Consider the following 14932-nt stretch of genomic DNA (forward strand, 5'->3'; position numbering starts at 1 on the left):
CACTAGAGTAGAGTCTGGAGTTATTTCCTGATAAAACATTAAAAACTGATCTGATGGTTGAGTCCTCCTGCAGCCAGCTCCCTCCGATGATGAAAAGAGCGGAAGTCGCAGCCGCGAGAAGGAGTGATGAGACGTTGCAGTGCAGTCAGACAGTGTTGGAAAAGTTCCCTTTCTACATTAACTAGCTAATAGTTCAGTTTACAAATTTTAAAACGAACTAGTTCAGACCATGGTTTATGAAAGTTTGCATTAAATTATGTACACAGTGTGTGAGTGACCGGCCACTGTTTTGCTGTTTTTCGGACATGTCCCGAATTTTACCCATTCTGAATTGGTCACGCTAGTCCAGGGACATTTCTGTCTTTGTGCGCATGTGCTCATCCATTTGAAGCGAACGTGAAAGAGTGTGTCTGCATCTGTGTCGCGCAGGAGATCAATGAAAGACAGGAAATGCCTTTGATCTCCAGTGACGTCACACAGTCTCGTTGTGGAGTTATTAGTTGTTGATGTTGTTCTGTAAAAATCTGCATCAGTGAAACATTCATTCATACACGAGGACATCACGTATATTGTTGGAATAGAAAATCTTATTTTTTCTGTGTGTGCTCCTGAGAAAGAGGCTCATGTGCTGGTTGAAGTGAATAAGCACAGCTTCTGTCAGGAACATCTGTTTGTTGCTGACAACATCTGGATTACAGATGACACATCAGACTGATATTATCTGTGTCATGGTGTTCAGAGATTTCAGCAGCTCACATCCAACACAGAGACTCTGAGCAGGCCAAAGCACCTGCTGGCCTTCGTGGCTAAGCAACAGAGTTCCATCACTCATGAACAAGACCTGAGATACTTTCCTTTTCCCTTTTCCTTTACTTTTCCTGATATAGTTTCCTCCTGAGAACCATGGCCTCAGATTTAGAGGTGCTGATCCTCGTCCCTGCTGCTTCATACTCAGCTGTGAACCGATCCAATGAGTGCTGTAGATCACTGTAATATCAGTGAATCAGTCAAAGTGCCTCCCTGGGTGGGCTTGAACCACCATACTTTCAGTTAACAGAAGAATGCACTGAGCGATTGTGCCACAGAGACATGATGAGCAGAGTGAAGCTCTGCTGGGTGAATGCAGGATGTCCTGTTTACAAGACAGACACTTTAAGCTGATAAGCATCAGTGCTGCCAGTTTCTCTGCGGTCTGTCTCTGAAACCACATCTGTGTGGGTGAACTCGTGTGCTCCTCACAGTTGTGTGTCACTTCCTCAAAGGTTTGAAGTGATGTGTGAGTCTGACGCGCTGCTGCCTTTTGTGACGTCACTATCACAAAGGCTAAAAGTCCGATCAGGAAGTGTGTCCCTCGCCGGGTGCGGTGGCGCGCGCCTGTAATCCAAGTTACCGGGAGGCTGAGGCTGGAGGAGCGTTTGAGCTCAGGAGCTCTGGGCTGCAGCGGACTATGTCGATCGGGTGTCCGCACTAAGTTCGGTATCGATATGGTGCTCCGGGGGGAGCCCGGGATCACCAGGTCGTCTAAGGAGGGGTGCACCGGCCCAGGTCGGACACGGAGCAGGTCAAAGCCCCCGTGAATAGACGCTGTAAGACAGCGGGACCCAGTCTTTATGCTGCCACTATACACACCACCTCATCCTTTATTCACACTGAAATCCTCCACAAACTGAAGGACTCTCCACCTGGAGCAGAGGACCAGACATCAACAAAATCTGACTTCATTCATTTTAACATTAGAAAAAAGCTGCAGCTGCCACCAGATCAGGAATTTAAAATGAACAGATTAAAATAGAATTCATATGTGTTTTAAATTTTACTAACTGTAGCAGTGAGCAATAAAGGCATAAACAACAAAATAAAGGAATATTATGTTGTTGGATGACAATTGTGGTGTGCAAAACCATGGACACTATCAACATTTCCTCCTTCCAGGGCTTGTTGGTGTACAGGTATGATTCTCACTCAGGGTGCAAGAGTTCCCAGTTTCAAATCCTGAACGAGCCCCTCATATGACATTTTGAAATGAATTTGCTTTAACTCTTTATGAATGTCTTCTTCTATGACAGATACAGTTTTCCAGCCCATTAATGTTGTTCACCTCTCTCCCCTCATTTATCGTTGTTCTTTATTGCTCAATCATTTCTGACAAGGATTCATTTTCAAGTCCCACCTGCCCCCCAAAAAATGCCAATGAAATACACCAACCTTACAATTTTCAAATGTAATGAAGTAACATCAAGTAACATGATGTTCTATCTGTCATCAACTTAAGTGGTCCGTGTCATAAAGGTCGAAGTTTTTTATCTGTTCTGATGACGATTGGAAATGTCTGTTTATTGTTTATCACTTGTTAGGATCCCCGTTAGCTGTCACTGAGGCAGCAACTACTCTTCCTGGGGTCCAAATGAAAATGCACATCTGCAGTCAAACAGGTTCAGGTAGATGCAGAGTCCGACATTAAAACAAACCACTTTACCATCAACCTCAGCTGCAGTATACACATTACACTTCCATCACCAGATCCTCTGTATATACATGTACTTCATAGTGGTTCTGTGGCTTAGCTGGTCAAAGTGTCTGTCTAGTATACAAGAGCTCCTGGGTTCAAGTCCCAGCAGTGCATTGCTTTAGAATGTGACACATTGTTGATATAACAAGCTGGCAGCTAAACCTTTTCTTGCCTGGACAAGCACTGAGCGAGGTGCCGTATTCCACCCTGAACAGTAAATGTTTCAGCTGTGTGCTGTACCTATGATACTTACATTGAGGTAACTCATCTGTACATGTGAGCCATGAAAGCCAGCACGTACTTTGGCCTGTGTGCTGTGAAGCATCGGACACAAAGACAACACATGATGCCCTGAGAGACGATACCTGAGCAGGAGAACTAGTCACTGCATGTACAGCTGCTTCTTATCTGGAGTTTTTTTCTGTCATCTATAATAAAGTAGAAAAGAGACACAGCTCCACAGTAACAGAGGTGTGCTGCTGTAACGCTGAGTGCTGGATTCATGTTCAGTTTATGGTTTTAGGCTGTAACAGGAACTGATCATCATGTCTCTGTGGCGCAATCGGTCAGCGCGTTCGGCTGTTAACTGAAAGGTTGGTGGTTCGAGCCCACCCAGGGACGATCTTTGTTTAATTCACTGGTATTATAGTTCACACATGGAAGACCGGAGGATTTTTACGTTGATGCTCAGTTATCTCCATCTAGTGGACAGATGGTAGAAGTTGATTCCTGAAAAGAGGAAGTGACTTTTCCTCAGATCAAACTGTTGAAGGAGAACGAGCAGCTTCTTCTCTTCACATGTTTCCTCACTGACTGAAATTGATGGAGAATGTCATTTATCACTTCCTCCAGTAATGTGTACAGTTGTCACTGTGCTGCTCCTGACTCAGTGATGCTGTTGGATGCTTATAGGGCCGCCGTTCTTAAAGTGTGGGCTCTATAATAAGCTATAATGTTCCTAAATGTTGCTCCTTTTGTGTCTCACAGAGATCCTGCCTGTTTGGGAGAGCGTTACATTAAAGATTTAAAGGTCCCTGTTTCAATCCTGGGTTTCAGCAGCTGTTGTGGGTCCTTTTGTTCGCTCCCCCAAATGAGCTATTTCAGCACAGCACACAGTGGAAACCCCAATGGATTTCTAGTCCATCGCATTAACCACTCGGCTACAACAACCACAGGTAGGAAAGCTCCCGTGACTCAACATTTTCCAGCCTGGATAGTTTCCTCCTCAAAGGACAGGGCACCTTCTTGTTGTGATCGATGCCCACATTCTCCACAAGACTTCAGCTCTTTGGAGATACAGCAACAAGTGAACTAAACACAGCAGGTCTCTGGGTGGGCTTTGGAGGCTTTTGGTAAACAGAAGCAGGACTGTTGTTGTGTACGGAGCTTTGACTGTTACCAAACTGTTACCTGAACAGGTGAAGGTTCATTCTGATGGCATGAACTGTTTCTACACAAGCTGCATGAATGTGACACAGAGCTCATGTTTAAAGTATTTTTCTTCAGTACTCTTATTGTGTATGGAGCTCTGACTGTTGACATAAGTGCAGGTGACCTAAATTCAGCAGCATCATCAATGTCAGACAGATCGGTGTTGCAGGAGCTCAGAAGCTATCTGGTTAGCTAATGCTGCCAGAGCATGCAGCTCAGTGGTAGAACATGCACTTCCCATGTATCAGTGTTTCCGATCTACAACATCTTACATTATGAACGAGGCACTGCTGGGATTTGAACCCAGGATCTCCTGTTTACGAGACAGGCGCTTTGACCAGCTAAGCCACAGCACCACTCTGATGTACATGTATATGCAGAGGATCTGATTGATCATACACTACAACATCTCACATCCACAGCACTCTACTCAACTGTTCTTAAACAACATTTAATAAACATGATTAGCAGAGTCCTCCTTGGAAACTTAAGTTTGTTACATCTAACTCAGCTGTACTCAGTCAGCCTGTACAGATGATTCAGTAACAGCTGAGTTATCTTTAGTCCAACAACTGCTGTCCATTTCTACCACAGGGAGCCACAGGCTTTAGAGTTTTCAGTCCTAACCCTTGATTGTCAAGCAATCATATTCCATTTTTATGCAGATTTTTCATCCACAACACACACACAACAATCTTGAATTGTTTAATTAAATCTAAAACTGTTATGAATGACAAATTTAGAGTGCTAACAATTACACCATGGACCCTCCAATTTTTTACTGTATTTGTATTTTTACTTTTATCATTTAATATGTTTTGCTGCGTTTCAACTCGTTAACACTTTAAGCTACAGAAAGAATAAGAGCAGTCGCACCACACAAGCATTTCAAAATAAAAGCCAATTTATATTAGTTTATTTGTATCTTTAGCTCAGATGTAGCAAAGCGCAACAATGCTGTCAATAAGGAACTTTCCTATTTGGGTTACTTGAAACATTTGGTGCAGTAGGCAGCATGTCAGTCTCATAATCTGAAGGTCATGACTTCGAGCCATATACGGGGCACAGCTTTAGTTAATAGTGAGAATTTAGTGGTTGGGACTAGAACCTCAGTTCCTTTAACATGCTTCGATGATATTTTAGACGTCTATGGACCATTTCACCGCTCTGCATAGACAAGTATAAAGAATGACACAACAGCTGTCATCTCACTATTTTCCAGTTTAAATGCACAACAGCAGCATCCAGCTTCTCTGTCAGAGAGTTGTGAAGTTCTGTCTCTGCATCAACACCATGAACCACAAAATTATCATTGCAATCTCTGGACAAGAGAAACTGATCCACTGACCTCCTTGAACTCCTTAATTTTTATAACCTCTGCCATGAATCCAAACAAAAAAACCAACGACTTGCTGTGATTAGTTCACTTGTTGCTGTATCTCCAAAGAGCTAAAGTCTTGTGGAGAAGGTTGGCATCGATCCCACTATCTCTCACATGCTAAGCGAGCGCTCTACCATTTGAGCTAATTCCCCTGCAATGCGAGCGTGGAAGCTAAGCTTTGAGAAAAGGCCGCTTTAACAACATCCACAGGTTTCAAAGCTATTTCGAGAGAGTTCAAAATAATTCAATTGCCACTCATGTGCATGAATTCACATGCACACACACACACAACTTCATGTTGAGGAGTTTGGTCTCTGGTTATCTACTTCTTTTTTACAGCCTGTAGTCGAGGAAAGACTACATCAACATGTAGTGGTTGTAATCAGCTTAAAAACAAAGTACGTCCCTGGGTGGGCTCGAACCACCAACCTTTCGGTTAACAGCCGAACGCGCTGACCAATTGCGCCACAGAGACACATTGACTTCTCCATGTCCCAGTCTGCAGTTCCAGCTAGAATTATCCTAAATGTTGATTGAGCCAACTACTGTCTGCTGTTCTGGAACCGGATACTCAGAGTTCAAATCCTGGACAAGCCCAGCTGTCGCCTTGCAGTTGTCAGGGGAGCTAACTCTTATTATATGGAGCTGTGTGAGGTTGGCTGGTTGGCTGGAATTAAGTCATCTGAGTTCAAATCTCAGTGGAACCTCTGGCATCTGATTCAGTGTGATAGTGATTAAGAATAACACCCAAAATAGATGCTCACCTACCAACTCAGAGCAGAGAGAAGGATTCATCAGACAGTTTCTCTTTTCACCTGCTGCAGCAGCTCAGAGCCTCTGTGGTTAGGTAAAGGTCCAAAGAGGATGTAGATCAGTGGTAGACGTTCATCAAAACAAAAGGCCACTCAAAGCTGTCACTCAGCTGTCCATGTTGCAGCCTGCTATTCTAGGTAGAGTAATCCTAAACGTCTGACTTCAGGTCCATATATCAATCAAACCTGTTGAAGTTTAATTCAAAGGTTATCTGGATGTGTTGTATCTGCTTTCAGAGTTGTTGTCAGGTCATTAAGATTAAATAAGGAGCTTACAACTCCAATACCAGTTAGTCAACAAAACATGATGAGCCAAGTCCACTGTGACAAATAACAAAGGATTTTCTTTAGCATAAAATAAACTGTCACATTAATGTCCTGAATGTGCTGTGTGTAAATAATGAGATCCTGGGTTCAAATCCCAGCAGTGCCTTGCTCCTAATGTTAGATGTTGTGGATAGAAAGGACTCATACATGGAGAGCACAAAATATAAAATACATTTGTCCCCAAAATACACATTACAGCAGTAGAGGTGAAAGGAAAAGCAGCTTCCGTCAGAGGTGGGATTTGAACCCACGCATCAAGGGGGAGAACGCAGAAAGATAAACATGAGCACACACTGAATGTTCCTTTACATTATGAGACATGACTTCAGCTGGAAAATGTCAGGAGTTTTTCAAGCAGCACTGATTTACAGGAAACGACGAACATTGGATCGTGAACAGCTAGCTGTTGCTAAAGAGCTGTTAGCAGAGGATGGTTTCGATCCATCGACCTCTGGCTTATGGGCCCAGCATGCTTCCAATGCGCCACTCTGCTTTAAACCACCCCAGATGGGACTCGAACCCACAATCCCTGGCTTAGGAGGCCAGTGCCTTATCCATTAGGCCACTGGGGCTGTCAGGCGTGGGAGTTGAACCCACAGCGTCAGAGGAGACTGCAGCTCAGCCAGCTATGAGCAGAGTGGCGCAGCGGAAGCGTGCTGGGCCCATAACCCCACTGGGGCTCTACCGACTGAGTCAGCTGGGCTGTCACTTGCACACGTGCTCCAAAAATTTGTAAAACGGACAGACTGCCATGTGTGTCAACAAAGTCAAAGAGCACATCCCAAGCTGGATTTTCCAGATCTCCAGATCTCCTCCACAGAATGTGAAAGAAAAGGACCAAAAAGCAGCCAAACACACTGGCTCATTGCCCCACAGAGACTTAATGACCAGCAGCTGTAGTTACACTATTTAAACCTCAGCTAGTTTCATGTTGGTTCAAACTGATGTTAAGATATTTGACTCTAGCAGTCATTGTTGGTCAATGTATGCTGGATAAGAGAAAGTAGATTAAACACAGCACGTCTCTCAGTGGGCTCCAAAAGACCACTGAGCCATCCTGACATGTGTGTCCAGCTGCCAGTCTCTGATGAGGAACTGCAAAAAATCCTCCAAAAAATTGACAAAAAACACAGACTGTTATGTGTATTTCCTTCTTCAAATCTTTATTTTGGTCATTTAATATGTTTTGCTGCGTTTCAACTCCTACAGTGGTGCACTTCTGCGAGACTCTGTGGTGCAATGGTAGCGCGTCTGACTCCAGATCAGAAGGTTGTGTTATCAACTCATGTCAGGGTCAGATCATCAGTTTGCACTTTTGGTAAATGCTCACATACTCTGTGGTGCAGCAGGACGTGTTTTTCTGATGATCCATTTAATTTCTTCACATCACATTTCACATCACTATTTCCCATTATTTTAGATGGACACACATCACCATTTGATTTTATTTCAGTTTATTTTGAACAATATAAAAAAAAAAAACAAACAAACCCAAAAGTCTGCAAGTTTTATCAATGATATGGAGGGTGGAGGGTTTAGAAAGTAGTTAGAAAGTCACAAATGTTACCTTAAAGGGCGTATTGCAGGTTAAGGACCACATTGAATCAATGTTTAAAAAAATAATTTTGGAAATGTTTTGCTGGAAAGTGAAGGAGGTAAAATGTCCACAGCAGAAGGGGGGCAGATCATTGGACACGTCATATGAAGGGCTCGTCCGGGATTTGAACCCGGGACCTCTCGCACCCAAAGCGAGAATCATACCCCTAGACCAACGAGCCCTTGATAAGGTTTTTGAATTATTGAAAAAATTTTACTTTTCATTCAGATCTTTATTCAAGCGTTCTTTATTGACAAGAAAGATCCAACATTAAGAACAGAACAGCTACACACAAACAAAATAATGATGAACAGCCCTTCAAGAAGGGGGACCAGAGGGTGTGTGCCACCTACAGGGTCATCATAAACCTCTGTTTTGGGTGGTGGTTGGATGTTATTGGTTTTTCTTAATCAATATCAAACTAAATAATGGCAATAAAGGTTAAATAAATAAAGGTTGCAGACCCCTGATCGAGGGGTATGATTCTGACTTTGGGTGCAAGAGGTTCTGTGTGTAAATCCCAAAGGAGCCCCTCATATGATGTGTCCGCTGTCTGCAGTTCCACTATTCAAGTGTCAGTAAGTTAGACAACATGAATTCAGGAAGGCTTCTCTGACTTCAACAGGTTCTGTTCAATGTGCTCTAACTGCTTATAAATGTCTCACTGGATCAAAAGCTTTGAGCTACGATAGGCTATGTAATTATTAAAGTTTGATTTGTGAAAATAAGCCAAAAAGGCACTTTCACACAGGCCGGTTAGCTCAGCTGGTTAGAGCGTGGTGCTAATAACGCCAAGGTCATGGGTTCAATCCCCATACTGGCCACAAGCAGCATCTCAGAACTTAATGTTGATATCTCCATATACTTCAATGCATTCATCTCCTTGGTAAGTCCAACAATCCATGAGGGGAGCAAAATTCATGGCACCCAGAGTGAGAAGCAAAATGCACATTGCATTTATCATACAAGATAAAAACACTTTTTTTTGTTATTTATGCACTCAAAAGTTTTACCTGTCGCATGATCTCAGAAGCTAAAGCTGCCACACCATGCAGGGGATGTAGCTCAGTGATCAAGATGGATCCAGTCAAGTGCTGGTAGAGACGATGGAACAGACGATAAACTGACAACAGGACATTAAAGTCAGTCACACTCAGAGACCACGTGGCCTAAAGGACAAGTCGTCTTAACTTTGTGGTTGGTCAGAAGTGTATTACAGGTGAAGGGAATAAGCAATTTGAAATTTACTAAATATCTTTTTATCTCTCATTTCGGCTTTAACTTAAGAAGCAATGCCTGGTATAAAAGGCGTTCATGTAGGAGACATAGAATCTGTGATGTGTTACACTAAGTGACTTTAACTCCATAATTAAAAAACAAAGCTCAGGGATTGTCTTTGAAAAGACCAACAGTAGCTGCTTAAACCCGGGATTGAAACAGGGACCTTTAAATCTTCAATCTAACGCTCTCCCAAATGAGCTATTTCAGCACAGCACACAGTAGAAATGACTTCTCATTATTGGCTTCCATGACCTGGAAGGTCAGGTGTAAAGGTGTGTCCCTCTCACCGGCCTTGATAATGATAACTGAGCACCAGTGAGTGCTCTGATCCTCTTAGAGTCCGAACAACAGCACTCAGCTGTGTCTCTCCCCAAATGGGAAACTTGGGCCATAAAAGGAAGCAAACGTTGTTGGCAGGATTCGAACCTGCGCGGGGAAACCCCAATGGATTTCTAGTCCAACCTGAGTCAACCCTCCTGTGACTCAGCATTTTCCAGCCTGGATAGTTTTCTCCTCAAAGGACAGGGCACCTTCTTGTTGTGTGGAAGCACAGCTTTCAACCTTTGTGGAAGTGACACACAATTGTGAGGAGCACAAGCGTTGACTGACACAGACGTGGTTTTAGAAAAAAAGCTGCAGAGAAACTGGCAGCACTGATGCTGAGCTGCTTAAAGTCTCTGTCTTATAAACAGAACATCCTGCATTCAAACCCCAGCAGTGCTTCACTCTCAGTGGAGTTCCTGCTCATCACTTCCTGTATTACAGATTTTACCAACTGAGCTATCGAAGGGAGCCGTTCGCCCTCTCCTCTTCTTGTCTCCTTTGACTAATATTTACAGATTTGGGTTTGGGAAAACATGGAGAATGTCATTTATCACAGTCTGATCAAATCCATGACTGTGGTGTTATTAGCAACACGCTCTAACCAGCTGACGTTGAGGATAATTCTCACTGGAATAGCAGGCTGCAACTTAGACAGACTAAAGCAACCACCGACGAGGATGGGATTCGACGGCTGGGTGACCTGTGGATTTGCTAAAAAATAATACCATACAAACCAGCACAGACGAAACACAAAGGAGACAGACTTTTTCACTGATATTTTGCGTGGTTTGGGGGGCCAGCTTCACACAGGTGTGTGATGACCCTGTAGTTGGCACACACCCTCTGGTCCCCCTTCTTGAAGGGCTGTTAATGATTCCTTTGTTTGTGTGTAGCTGTTCTGTTCTTAATGTTGGATCTTTCTTGTCAATAAAGAAGGCTTGAATAAAGATCAGAATGAAAAGGAAAATTTTTTCTATTTAAAAAAAAAAAAAGAAAAAAAAAAAGAGCCACTCACCAAGGGCTTGTTGGTCTAGGGGTGTGATTCTCGCTTTTAAATAAATTTTGGACTTTGTGTACGTGATTGTGGCCTCCAACATTTCTCCAACACGCTCCTTCTGCAGCTGGCGCTCAGGTCGCACTCTCCCCTGGAGGTGTGGGTTCAAATCGTACTTCTGACAGAAACCACTTTTCTTTCACCTCTCCTGCTGTAAGGTGTGTTTCGGGACAAAGGTATTTTGGTTGACTTTTGACCGCCCACACTTTTAAAAGACTGAAATTCCTTTCACATCTGCATGAGACTACACCTGCAGGGTTCCATGGAGTCCTGTAAAAATATTGCCACTCTGTCCTTCGAAAATGGAAACAACCTTGTTTTGTCCACTCTACATGTATGAATGCATGCAAATTGTCTGTCTGATGAAGCCTCCTCTCTGCTTTATCCTCAGCAAGAAAATGTAAAATAAAATTAATTTTAGAAGTGAGCTGAAAGAAAAGGAGCAATTCTGAAAACAAGTTCAGGAAGTTGTGCATTCACCACTCAAGAGTTTTTCAGATGTGCAGTCAGTCTTCCTGGAATTCAGATATTTTTTTAAAAAGGTGGCTTATATGTGAACACATTTTACCTCACTATCATATGAAGAAATATCACAAACCAGATGAACTTCTCAATGTGATGATCAGAGAGCCTTTAGATTTCATCATCATATGATAGAAACAAGTTGGTTTTTTTGTGAGTATATTTTAATTAGTAAATGGCAGAGAGGCCTTCAGGAAACAGAGAGAGAGAGAGAGAGAGAGAGAGATGACCTGCAGGATCAACCCCTGGCTGGGACAGGGCTGTTTGTTTGAGTCAAGCTGAAATAATTAATTTCAGAGCATCAGACTTTTAATCTGAGGGTCCAGGGTTCAAGTCCCTGTTCAGGTGATGCAGCTTCTTCCCTTTAGTGGTTCACATTATAGACTCCGCAGCAGTGATAGGTGACACTGATCTATGAAATTATGAGTCTTTCATGTTCAAGGCCCATTTGTGCAGGAAAGATCTTGAGTCTGTTACCTCAGACCACTGAGCCATCCTGACACGTGTGTCCAGCTGCCAGTCTCTGGTGAGGAAACAGAAAAGGTAATGCTAGCTTTGATAGGACTGTGTCAGCTCAGAGTGCAACGCTTGGCAGTGGTGGGATTCGAACCCACGCCTCTGAAGAGATTGGAGCCTAAAACCAGCGCCTTGGACCGCTCGGCCACACCACCACATGTCAGTCCTAGCTTGCCTGCAATAATGCCACATGTTTCTGACCCCTGAAAGTTGCATCGAAATGTTTGGAGCAGAGAATGTTAGTACAAACTGTTTGTAAATGTTAGCACCTTGAAACTTCCGACATAGCTTTTTATCTCTCATTTCAGCATTAAGAAGCAATGCCTGCTATAAAAGGCATTCACGTGGAAGACCTAGAACCTGTGATGTGTTTCACTAAGAGCTCAGTCATCACACTCAACTGATGTTGTAAACAGGTTACATTCAGAGGAATAGAGGTAATTAGTAGCGATGGGATTCAAACCGACCCCTCTAAGAGACCACAGAATGAATGCAGCACCTTGGACCGCTTGGCCCAACTACCACCTTCACAGTAGTAATGACACCCATGTCACATTATGAGAAACCTGGATGCTGTGACCAAAGGTTTGGAGGAGAGAATGGCAGAAAGATGTCTTTGAAGCCTTTTGGACACACAACCAGTCAGCGTGAAATATCAGAGTGTTAGACAAGACTGAGTGACGAGTGACTAAGCAGGATAATGTGGAGCGGTAATTGAGGGATCAGAGTGTTGGAGAGCAGAACTCTTTCACTGTTTGGTTCTGAGCTGATCGTTAATAATCAATCAATGAATGATCAATAATGTGTTTACATCTGAATCACTTGTGATTTTGGAAATTCTTTAAAGCAGCTTCAAAGGAGGAGTTTCATTCTGTGAGTACTGTGACATCATCAGATGACATCATCAGGCGACGTATCAAAGGCAGCAGCTCTTCAGACTCACATCACAATAAGTTTTGTGTCTTATTTGGCTCCATTTGGTGGAAGCTGTGAATCGCAGGATTCAGGGGGAAGTGACCTCACAAACATTGGAACTAAACACAGGAAGTAAGCTACAGGAAAGTAGATCCCTCGAGCTGGTTCAAACCTGAACCTTCTTCTGCTGGATGTGCTCCTGTGACGTGTGTTAGCAGAAACACATCACAGGCTCCAGCGGCACAATCGGCCAGCGCGCGGTTCTTATATGACAGTAACCTGCAGAGTGATTCTTTCTTTCTTTCTCATGGACATGAACATTCTTTCCTTTTATATATAAGAACATTCTTTTTTATTAATGCGAACATTCTTCCTTTTTTATGGACATGAACATTCTTTCCTTTTTATGTACCCGAACATTCTTTCTTTTTTTTTATGGACATCAACATTCTTCTTTTATATACCCGAACATTCTTTTTTATGTACCCGAACATTCTTTCCTTTTTATGTATGTGAACATTCTTTCTTTTTTATGGACATGAACATTCTTTCCTTTTTATGTACGCGAACATTCTTTCTTTTTTTTTATTGACATGAACATTCTTGTTTTATATACATGAACATTCTTTCCTTTTATGTACCCGAACATTCTTTTTTATGTACGTGAACATTCTTAGTTCCACTATAAAAGGCATTCATGTGGGAGACCTACAATCCATGATGTGTTACACTAAGAGCTCAGTCATCATCAGCCATCACATTCACCTGATTTTGTACACAGGCTGGATCCAGAGCAGAGCTGGGCATTATGCAACGCGCACAATTGATCAGCCCATGACCCAAGTTGTGCATATATTACAGGAAATGTTGTACATTACAGTGTGCCATTTATGAGTCAGTATGTTCTGTTTATTAATGTTTAAGCTTCAGTCTCCTTATGCTTAGTTAACGTTACGTTACCGTTAACGTTAACGTTTTTGTCCATTTTTTGGAGTTATATTTCGGAATGACATAAATTGTTCTTTGTTGTGACATTTTTTCTGTTAATTAAAAGAAAAGAAAAATCTTGTTTCACACCTCTGTCCTTTTCTGTTTGATCCCCAACAGTGCTCATGAGTTTAATATATAGAAAACCTAAAGTAGGATTTGATTCCATAACAGCAGGACAAAGTGTGTCATTAATCTTCTGGATTCTACAGACTGAGTTCATGTTCTGATAGATTTATTTTACAGCTGTAGTAACAATAAATCTCCAGCAGGTGGAAGTATTGCTGCTCAGATGTCATGTACACTGTGGGACACACAATACTCACAGAGGACTTTATTGTGCTGCAGTGAGATGTATAAAAAGCTCCAGTTCTACAGTCAGAAGATGTCCAGTCTGAAGGTGGATGAGTTCTGACTGCAGAAGAAAGTTTCAGAGCGTCTTCCAATGGCTGATTATTGATCTGTGATCAGGTTATGAGCTATAAACACTGATCATCTTCAGGTTGGTGCAACAATCAATCAAATATGCTGCTTTCTGGATCTTAACATTAATAATAAGAACACGTGTTGACAAAAAATGCTGTCTGTGACATTCACATTAGAATTCCAAACAATATGTAAACTCCATGTCTGAATAGAGGTGGATGTGTGAACGTGTGTTAAAATCAGAGAGAATTTACACTCATTCAACTCAAATCCAGGAACATCCCAAACATGACTATTAGTCCTGTCTGAGAGTTTCCTCCACTGACAGCAAACATACTGTATATCCATACTGATCACTGTGATCAGGTTTGAATCATCTCTGTGAGAATCCCACATGAAGCTGTCAGTCCTGCTGGATACACACACATCCCACTGAACACATTTTACCTCACTATCATATGAAGAAATATCACAAACCAGATGAACTTCTCAATGTGATGATCAGAGAGCCTTTAGATTTCATCATCATATGATAGAAACATGTTGGTTTTTTTATGAATATATTTTAATTAGTAAATGGCAGAGAGGCCTTCAGGAAACAGAGAGAGAGAGAGAGAGAGATGGCCTGCAGGATCAACCCCTGGCCACATTACAGACTCCACAGCAGTGACAGGTGACACTGATCTATGAAATAATGAAACCATGAGTCTTTCATGTTCAAGGCCCATTTATGCAGGAAAGATCTTGAGTCTGGCACCTCAGACCACTGAGCCATCCTGACACGTGTGTCCAGCTGCCAGTCTCTGGTGAGGAAACAGAAAAGTGAATGATAGCTTTGATATCAGCAGGA

The 14932-nt window shown here is 42.5% G+C and overlaps 7 non-coding genes across 7 annotated transcripts; 2 read left to right on the forward strand and 5 right to left on the reverse strand.

Annotated features, from left to right (window-relative positions):
- Nucleotides 1-3056: 3056 nt before the first annotated feature.
- On the forward strand, nt 3057-3130 carry trnan-guu (transfer RNA asparagine (anticodon GUU)). The gene has a single exon. It is a non-coding gene; the product is annotated as a tRNA-Asn (tRNA).
- Nucleotides 3131-4222: 1092 nt separating this feature from the next.
- trnat-cgu (transfer RNA threonine (anticodon CGU)) lies at nt 4223-4296 on the reverse strand. Its single transcript has one exon. It is a non-coding gene; the product is annotated as a tRNA-Thr (tRNA).
- A 1426-nt stretch (nt 4297-5722) lies between these two features.
- Nucleotides 5723-5796, reverse strand: trnan-guu (transfer RNA asparagine (anticodon GUU)). Its single transcript has one exon. It is a non-coding gene; the product is annotated as a tRNA-Asn (tRNA).
- A 1163-nt stretch (nt 5797-6959) lies between these two features.
- On the reverse strand, nt 6960-7032 carry trnar-ccu (transfer RNA arginine (anticodon CCU)). Its single transcript has one exon. It is a non-coding gene; the product is annotated as a tRNA-Arg (tRNA).
- A 1134-nt stretch (nt 7033-8166) lies between these two features.
- On the reverse strand, nt 8167-8238 carry trnap-ugg (transfer RNA proline (anticodon UGG)). Its single transcript has one exon. It is a non-coding gene; the product is annotated as a tRNA-Pro (tRNA).
- A 569-nt stretch (nt 8239-8807) lies between these two features.
- trnai-aau (transfer RNA isoleucine (anticodon AAU)) lies at nt 8808-8881 on the forward strand. Its single transcript has one exon. It is a non-coding gene; the product is annotated as a tRNA-Ile (tRNA).
- A 2946-nt stretch (nt 8882-11827) lies between these two features.
- trnal-uag (transfer RNA leucine (anticodon UAG)) lies at nt 11828-11909 on the reverse strand. The gene has a single exon. It is a non-coding gene; the product is annotated as a tRNA-Leu (tRNA).
- Between the last annotated feature and the right edge of the window lie 3023 nt (nt 11910-14932).

The sequence above is a fragment of the Echeneis naucrates genome, chromosome 2 (genome assembly GCF_900963305.1).
Source record: "Echeneis naucrates chromosome 2, fEcheNa1.1, whole genome shotgun sequence".
Classification (NCBI taxonomy): domain Eukaryota; kingdom Metazoa; phylum Chordata; class Actinopteri; order Carangiformes; family Echeneidae; genus Echeneis; species Echeneis naucrates.